This window comes from Lipotes vexillifer, unplaced genomic scaffold (assembly GCF_000442215.2).
Source record: "Lipotes vexillifer unplaced genomic scaffold, Lipotes_vexillifer_v1.1 scaffold250, whole genome shotgun sequence".
Lineage (NCBI taxonomy): Eukaryota > Metazoa > Chordata > Mammalia > Artiodactyla > Lipotidae > Lipotes > Lipotes vexillifer.
In genome coordinates, this window is record NW_006785198.1 from 411,315 (window position 1) to 420,027 (window position 8,713).

General features: G+C 42.3%; 1 pseudogene; it reads left to right on the plus strand.

Annotated features, from left to right (window-relative positions):
• Window positions 1–549: 549 nt before the first annotated feature.
• LOC103071660 (transmembrane protein 258 pseudogene) lies at window positions 550–789 on the plus strand (annotated as a pseudogene).
• Window positions 790–8,713: the final 7,924 nt, after the last annotated feature.

Below are 8,713 nucleotides of genomic sequence, written 5' to 3' on the forward strand. Positions count from 1 at the left end.
TGGCTATTGTAAATGGTGCTGCTGTGAACATTGGGGTGCCTATACCTTTTGGAATTAGTGTTTTTGTTTTCTCCAGATATATACCCAAGAGTGGAATTGCTGGATCATATGGTAGGTCTATATTTAGTTGTTTGAGGAACCTCCATACTGTTTTCCATAATGGCTGTACCAAGTTACATTCCCTCCAACAATGTACAAGGGTTCCCTTTTCTTTACCTCCTTGCCAACATTTGTTATTTGTGGTCTTTTTGATGATGGCCATTCTGACATGTGTGAGGTGATATCATCATTTTGATTTGCATTTCTCTGATGATTAGTGATGTTCAGTATCTTTTCACATGCCTGTTGGCCATCTGTATGCTGAAAGACAACTTTTGTCTTGTCTACCATCTTTCTCATTCAGAGTTCACTTTTTTTTTTTAACAGGATCATTCTGGGCAGTCTTCCTGATGCCATCACAGCCTCTGCCTGTACCCCAACAGGAAGGTCCAAAGCAGCAGATGCAAACCCAGACAGGGCAAACTGGTGGATTACTCTGTGTCCAGAAAAATGGAGCTCAAGGCCACGAACAGATACACCATCCCAGGGAACCTGGCTGTCTTCCCCTATCTGACCATGGGGCTGCTGGCTATTGGCTGGTTCTTCACTCGCTGGTACTTTGTTTATGAAGCCACCTCCACCAAGCACACTCATGATATGTACAAAAAGCTTCTCATCTCCTTGGTGGCCTTGCTATCCATTGACTTTGTAGTTCTCTTCCTGTTACTCTGGGTTGGCATCTACGTATGAGTTCCTAAGGGATCCAACCAGGTGGATTCATTGAATCTTGGTTTTTGTAAATTAATTGTTTTTTAACTGTTGCTGGAAGTGTCCCACCTGCTGCTCAGAGTAAAGGCAGATGTGGAAAGAGAAAGAAAGAAAGAAAGAAAGAAAGAAAGGAAAGAAAGAAAGAAAGGAAGAAAGAAAGAAAGAAAGAAAGAAGAAAGAAAGAAAGAAAGAAAGAAAGAAAGAAAGAAAGAAAGAAAGAAAGAAAGAAAGAGAAAGGAAGGAAGGAAGGAAGGAAGAAAGAAAGAAAGAAAAGAAGAAGAAGAAAGAAAGAAAGAGAGAGAGAAAGAGAGAGAAAGAAAGAAAAAGAAAGAAAGAAAGAGAGAGAGAAAGAGAGAGAGAAAGAAAGAAGAAAGAAAGAGGAGGAAGGGAGGGAGGGAAGGAGGAAAGAAGGAAGGAAGGAATTAGGAAGGAAAGAAAGAAATCCTGAATAGGAACTTCGGAATAAGTTTGATGCTGGTAAGCTGCCCAGCATTGCCCCTGACCTTCAGAACTAGGACCACATCATCCTTATAGCATTTACTCAGGGCCACAGCTGCCAAGTCATGGAAACCTGCAAAGCAAGCCCATCATCAGGCAATAAAAATCATAATAGCACTTACGATGTGCCAGGCACTGTTGATTTAGTCATTAAAAAAAAAAAAAAAAAGCAAAACTACCTTTTGTGGTAATGCTATTATTATCCCCCATTAGAATTCTCTAAAAAGGCCCCCCAAATACCCATAAGTAATACATGGATCAGAATTTATCCAAAATAAATGTCATAAGCTTCCGGCTAGCCCTAATCTGCACTCCATTAAATACAGTTTTGCCTGTGCTGATGACACTAGTTGTTAGTTAATTCTAAGGGAAGGAAACCGAGTCAGTGTTTAGGGTATGAACTGACAGATGGGTTAGCAATTCAAATCTTTCTCAAGTCAGGGGTTTTTATTTTATCTCCACAGCCACAGCCTAGGTACAGCACCCCACCTCTCAGTCCCCCATTTCTAGAGCTCTTCTGTGGCTTAATTTTGAATGACTTGCCTTGGGTCATCTGCCTTGAGTAGTATTTGTATAGCATCAGCATCTACCAGCAGGTGTCTCTAGGTCGCTGAAGGAGCTTGGTTAGATTTTGGAGAAGGAAAGAATAAAAAGGGTATTTGGGACACAACGAGGCATGAAACAAATACCGAGTGATGCCCTACTCCAGGACCAACCCCAAACCTCCAGGTGGCAATTATAAGTGAGTGAGTGAGTGAATGTGTGTGTGTGTGTGTGTGTGTGTGTGTACACACACACATATCCACCCTTCCCCTTCAATGCACATATAAGTAAAAAATATAACTTGGAACATTAGGAAACATTTAGAGCAGCCATAGAACAAATTGCAGAAATATGGATAGATGCAATACAAATCATCTTAAAGCCTTCAAATGCCCTGCTTTTGTTTGATGTCTGTAGAAATTTGCATTTGTAAACAAGAGAGTCTTTGAATGAGTATGTTAGGCTAAACCCTGCTTTCTCTGATCTTCTTGGCATGGACAGCTAAAGATAGACTCCAAAATTAGTTAAAAATCAGGGACTGTGCCTTGGCTACACTGGGTGAGCACTGTACAGATTTGTAGGACAGAGATCATTCTGTGAGCCTCCAGTTTCTGGAAACTGGGAGTAAAGACCCTGGAGATGAAGCAAGTTCTGGACTCTACATCTGGATTTCCAAAGACTCACAACCACTTTTAAAAATCTATGATTGATATCTGAATGATACCAATCATCCAAAGAATAGTGTTAGGACAGGATGAAGTCACCTTACAATACTTGAACACAGAGGATGCATATCCTACAAGAGCCAGTGTGTGAAATGGAGTCTTTCCAAATGAGTGGGGTAGTCGCCAGTTCCCACCAAAGAGAGAGTGGGGTGGTTGAAAGAAGGGCCTTGAGTGGCTCACTCATGGTCACTCTTAACTAGATAACACAGATACTTTGATTGAAACACTAGCTTTTCTGACCAATACTTAACAATGATGGCTATGAACTGATACTATTTTATTGTTTCATGGTAGTTAGCAATGTACAGTCAGAACCAGAAGAACTCGGTTGAATTGCAGATGGCTCATTTGGTAAAGCACGAATGACAAGAAGGTGGATCTTAGAAGACAACTGAATGGACGTGTTTCTAAGGAGATTCACTGGTACATCCATCAGGAAGGCTTCACACCGAACTTCAGGTGGAGGGAAAGAAAGCTGGACAAGCAGGTACAGTGGAGGAGGTGATATGACAGAGGTCAAGGGCCAAACAATTGCCCCAGGTTTCTGAACAGAGACGGTGTAGTGTAAAGGCTCACCTTATAGGATCCAGCACCAGATTGCCTGGGTTCAAATATTTGCTTTACTTATTATTGATACCTGTGTGCCTTTGGGCAAGTTTTATACACATACACTATGTGACTCATCTATAAAATGGGGACAATAATAGTACCTAGTTCACAGGGTTAAATATATTAATAGTGTATTAAGCTTTTAGAACAGTACTTGGCTTATATTAAGAACTCAATATGCGCTAAGCTATTGTTAGTGATCTTATGTAAAGGATGACGAACCACTGTTGGTTAGCTTTTAAGAAATCATGGGAGCATAAGCTGTGCTAGAGGCAGCAAATATCAGAAATATTTTTCAGTAATAAAAGAGTTTGGGAGATTTAACAGATCAATGAAAAATTAATCAACAGTCAATATAAAAAACAAATGGAAAATTTTATTCACATCAACCTGATGATTATAACCAAGGAGAAAATCTTTCAGAAAGCTCTGAGGACTGTTCCAAAGACATAAAGGGGGAGGCCAGTATATATGTGATTTCAGAGACGGGGTATGTACGATCAAGCACACGTCTTGGTAGAAGGTTACTGCTATTCGCAAGGAACAGGTATCTTCTTTAAAGGTTTTAGTGCTTTTCTAAGTATGGGAAGATGCAAGAAACTGGGTTCACAAAATTTTCTCCTGAATATATCTATGTGAGGCCCAGTTCTTCCATTTTTCCCAAAACACAAATTGCCTCATCCTGATCTTTGCTCTGAATTCTTTCAGGGTGTACTGTAGGTTAGTGACTGCAGTGGCTAATGACTTGATTCTTGTAGAACTGGATGGTGGGCAATAGTCTTTATTTTACAGTTTCTTCCTTTTCAGTCTTAATTTCAATCAAGGTTTGGGAAACAGTTTATGACAGGTTTGTCCCCCGGTGCTAAGAATGCTTATTCCCAGGTCAGGCGAGGATTTCATTGATAGGTCATTCAATGTACTGTTATTGGACTAGGCATTATTAACAGTAACTAAAAGCCCCTGGACAGCCCGTTTTCCTTCCCTGTTTTGGTCCAGGAAATGTTTCCCTCTTGTTGCTTCTTCCCATAACTAGAGGTACATTGTTAAAATCATTGCTCTTATAGCACTCTATATTTGGTCAATTGTTTCAAGTCCTCTAGTTATTATTTTTTTTTATCGGTGGTTCAGTCACACAGCTAATAATGCAAGGAGCAATAATCTTGCAAAATAGGCAGAATACAAGTAATATAGCTAGTGACATCAATAAGGTCATAAGTAAGTATTTAAGCTAAGACCATCCAAAAGATGTGGCCCCGTGTCTCCCCAGGTCATCTGACCCGTCTGTTCTGCACCAATCACTATCTTTAAGGGAAGTGAGATGTTGGCATTGTACATAAAGTTCACCAAAGAGTCTGCACGCACAAGGTGAGTGGTGGGTCATCATGACCCCTTACAGGATTGAGAAAGGAATGTTATCTTCTAAGGAGTTACACGGCTGGCGAAAGGAGAAAATTGATCTTTGTGGCAGAGCAGGTATTTCTGTCATTGGGGAAGTCTGGTTAATGAATAATGTAGATGAACAACGCACACTGTAGGGAAGAGAGGAGGCCCAAATGGGCTGAGAAAAAAAAATTTCTGTTTAGATTTCTCTTGTTTTAAAATATGAATTTTATTTCATCAAGCACAACATCCATCCCTCACAAAAAATCTGGGGTAGATTTTTTTTTTTTTTTTTTTTTTTGGTCCTTGGGCCTCTCACTGTTGTGGCCTCTCCCGTTGCAGAGCACAGGCTCCGGACGTGCAGGCTCAGCGGCCACGGCTGACGGGCCCAGCCGCTCCGTGGCATGTGGGAACTTCTCGGACCGGGGCACGAACCCGTGTCCCCTGCATCGGCAGGCAGACTCTCAACCACTGCGCCACCAGGGAAGCCCTGGGGTAGATTTTGAAGCTGATGGTTTCAGAGCATTTCAGAAACCAGCAAGGGTCCACTGGCTGCAGTTGGTCTGAACAGCTCTATAGCTGTCCCCTCTCCCTAGTTCTTTGTAAAATTTTTCAAACAGTAATCTTCTCCCAACGTTGCAACCTCAATACCTCCAAAATTCAAAGCACAGCATAACTTATCCTCATAAAGATGTAGTATCCTTTGGAATAGAGCACGATTTTAAAGAGTTAGCTAGAAAACATATTTTGTCCACTTGGCTTTGAACTCTCATTTAAAAACCATTTCAAAGCTAAAAGAACTATTAGTTTCCCTGTTAGACTATACTTTTTTGAAAAGGTGCCTAATTAGGATTTATCCACTGTGGCCACTTGTAGCAGTTGATCATCAGCCTTGGCAAGATCGTAAGTCATGGAGAAGAGCACTTGTTTCCATGTTAAGTCCACCACCATGTAGCTTAACTTTCAAAGCTTTGAATGGGTCCCAAATTCCTACTAGTAGCTGTGCACTCAGCTGTCAATGCCTCCACATCTGTAGAATTCTGTTAATTTATCTCATCATGGTCCATTACAAGAATCCCTGATCAAGTGATATAACCCTAATCTAGTTTTACCTATATTGAATCTTATCCCCAAATTGCTTCTAAATATTATCTAAGGTCTCCCAGGTAGATCTGTGAGTGAGAAGTACCAATTCTAGGTAATTATGTACAGCATCTTTATGGATTCCATGGTGGTTATTTTCATCTAAATGTTGTAAGGTTTCCACTATCTATTTTTTTAAATGAAGAAAAGTAATTAAATTGCTTTATTGCTGTGGTATCACATGATAACTTTCCATCATCAAAGTAATCACTCAAAGATCTTATGTATCTCAAACTTGTACAGTATTTCAGTATATTTATTAGTTACATTGGCATCTGGCCAAGTTCTATATGGACAGAAATCTGAAGGCTCCTACCCTGTTTATGGAAATCAGATGTGATTGGTCCATCAATTATTTCCATCAGATTAAGTGATTTCCTGGCAGGAAAAGAGGGTCAAAGAGAATAAGGTCAGGGCTTCCCTGGTGGCGCAGTGGTTGAGAGTCCACCTGCTGATGCAGGGGACATGGGTTCGTGCCCCGGTCCGGGAGGATCCCAAGTGCCACGGAGCTGCTATGCCCATGAGCCATGGCCATGGCCTCTGGGCCTGTGCGTCCGGAGCCTGTGCTCCGCAATGGGAGAGGCCACAACAGTGAGAGGCCTGTCACGGAGCTGCTATGCCCATGAGCCATGGCCATGGCCGCTGGGCCTGTGCGTCCGGAGCCTGTGCTCCGCAATGGGAGAGGCCACAACAGTGAGAGGCCTGTGTACCGCAAAAAAAAAAAAAAAAGAGAGAATGAGATCTACTGTTTACATGAAGGGGAAGAGAATAAAGTGAATATTCGTTGATCCTACTATGTGATAAACAATTTACCTATCTTCTTTCATTGTATCTTCACCATACACTGCAAAAAAGGTGGATTTAGGCTCATTTTACAGTTGAGGGCAAGTAACTTGTGCAGGATCACACATCATTCATTTAGTCATTTATCCATTCAACAACATGCATTGAGTCCTTACTATAAGCTAGGTGTTTGGTAAACAACAGGTGTTGATTTGGGTAAACAACAGCAGAAAGACGTGGTTGACTTCAGGTTCTTTTCAGTTTTCCTACAGTGAGTCACAGGAATGGAAACTCAGTCCCAAATGTTTCAATTTGGAAATGAAGTTCAGAGAAGGCAGTGCCTCTTCAATTGAATGAGCATGTGTTAAGTGCCCATAGGAAGCAGAGTCCTATGTTAGAACCATTAGAACCCTAATCTTTGGCCTCGTGAGCTATCATTGTTGTTTGAAGAATGGAGCATTACCTTCCCATAAAAGAGTAGAAACCTAACATACAAAATCAATTAAAAAACAAAAAGTAGGGCTGTTCAATTTAGAAGAGGGAATGCTTGAATTTTTGCTCACACACCATCCCTCACCATGGTTCCTGGGCAGAACATCTCAGATTGTGTAGGACAGAATTTGAAAACCACTGATCAAATCAGTACAACATTGATTAAGGAGAGTGGGCGCTGAGTGCCATGCCCCCTGGGGTGCTGGTCCAGAGAAGGTGCTGGGAAGCTCTCGTCCTGGGACCCCCAGAGTATAGACTGGTCAGCCATTCATGTTCAAGTCCCACTGGTCTTCACAACCTTCTGTTGGCAAGGGCTGAGGTCCTGTCATCTGATCATCTCCATCTCACAGCTGGGAGGAAGGTCGGCAAGTACAGGGAAGCACTCATACCCACCTCTGCAGTTCATAGACTGTTTTCTTGGTGGTCACAAGCAGCAGGTAGAGAGCCCTGAGAATATTATAGTGTTCGACGTATTTTCAGGGGCATAAATATTTCCAACCTTCCCACTGGTGTGCTCAAAGTTAACAGGGGCAGAGAGATGGGATGCCATCATAACAGTCAGCTTTGATGGTATGAAGCTTTGATGGTAGGAAGGGGTCTTTGGGCCAATAACCGTCGTGTTCATCAACTTGGGGAGACTGAATCTGGAAACAAGATGGGGGAAATGGCTAAGACATTTTTCAAATCAAAACATTTGAAAGAAAATATAAAGAACATCCCTAGTATTTATGTTTAGTTCATTCTAGCAGTGTGTCTATTCACTCATCCTATAAGTATTTATCCAGTATCTGTCTGGTACCAGGCCCTAATGTACTAACCTTGGCATAGCTCTCAGAGAGCTGGAGAACATTTCCATGTTATACCTGAGGACATTCAGGTCATTTTAGGTCTTCACTTACCATAGTTTCCTCCCCAATTCCCTACCACTGCAGTTCTGAAAAACTATGAGCCTCAGGAACCACCAGGCCCCGGGCAGCAGCCTAATTGCTCTTTGCGATCATCCCCGTGTCCCCGTGGTCACCCTTGCTTTCAGCCAGCCTCCCTACCTGGACTCGGAGGACAGATCTGGTATGGACATGGGGCAGGGTTTTATCATCTGTAGGCAGAAGTCCAACTGGGTTCCTCCCAAATGAGAAAGAGAGAACTGAGAAAGCCAATTTCAAGTTGGCAGGAACCGGTGTTAAGGAGAAAATATTCCGGTGGCTTTTAAATGACCACTAAAGATTTTGCACTTGAGAAAGCAACGAAACCGGTAAGATAAAGGCCTGGATTTCACTGAATTGCCTCAAGTGTAAAAATAACACAGCCAATTTTCTCTTTTGGCTTGGGGATGATCGCTGGAGTTGGGGGCACAGAGAGGCCTCCTCCTCTCCTTTTCCTGCCCCTCCCCCAGCTCCATCTCACTGGGCATCTTGGGCTCCTTCAGGAATGTGGCACAGGCTCGGCTCTACCTGCACACTGGGGGTTAGTCTCTGGGGGGTCCAGGGGAAGGGGAGCATGGGAGCTAAGATCACAGGCTTTCTGCTCTGTGCCCCTAATAAAATCAAGTAAATGGACCTGGAACTATGTTTAAAAGAAGTTGTTTGCTTTAAAAAGAGAGAAGCCCTTAACCTCAGAAGATTCTGATAATCATGGGAGAATTGGTGGTGTTCCCAGTGATTAGAAAAATAAAGTTAGTTTCGCTCTCAGGGAAGTTGAGAAAGCTATGTATTTTTGCAGAGTCACAGCAGGAA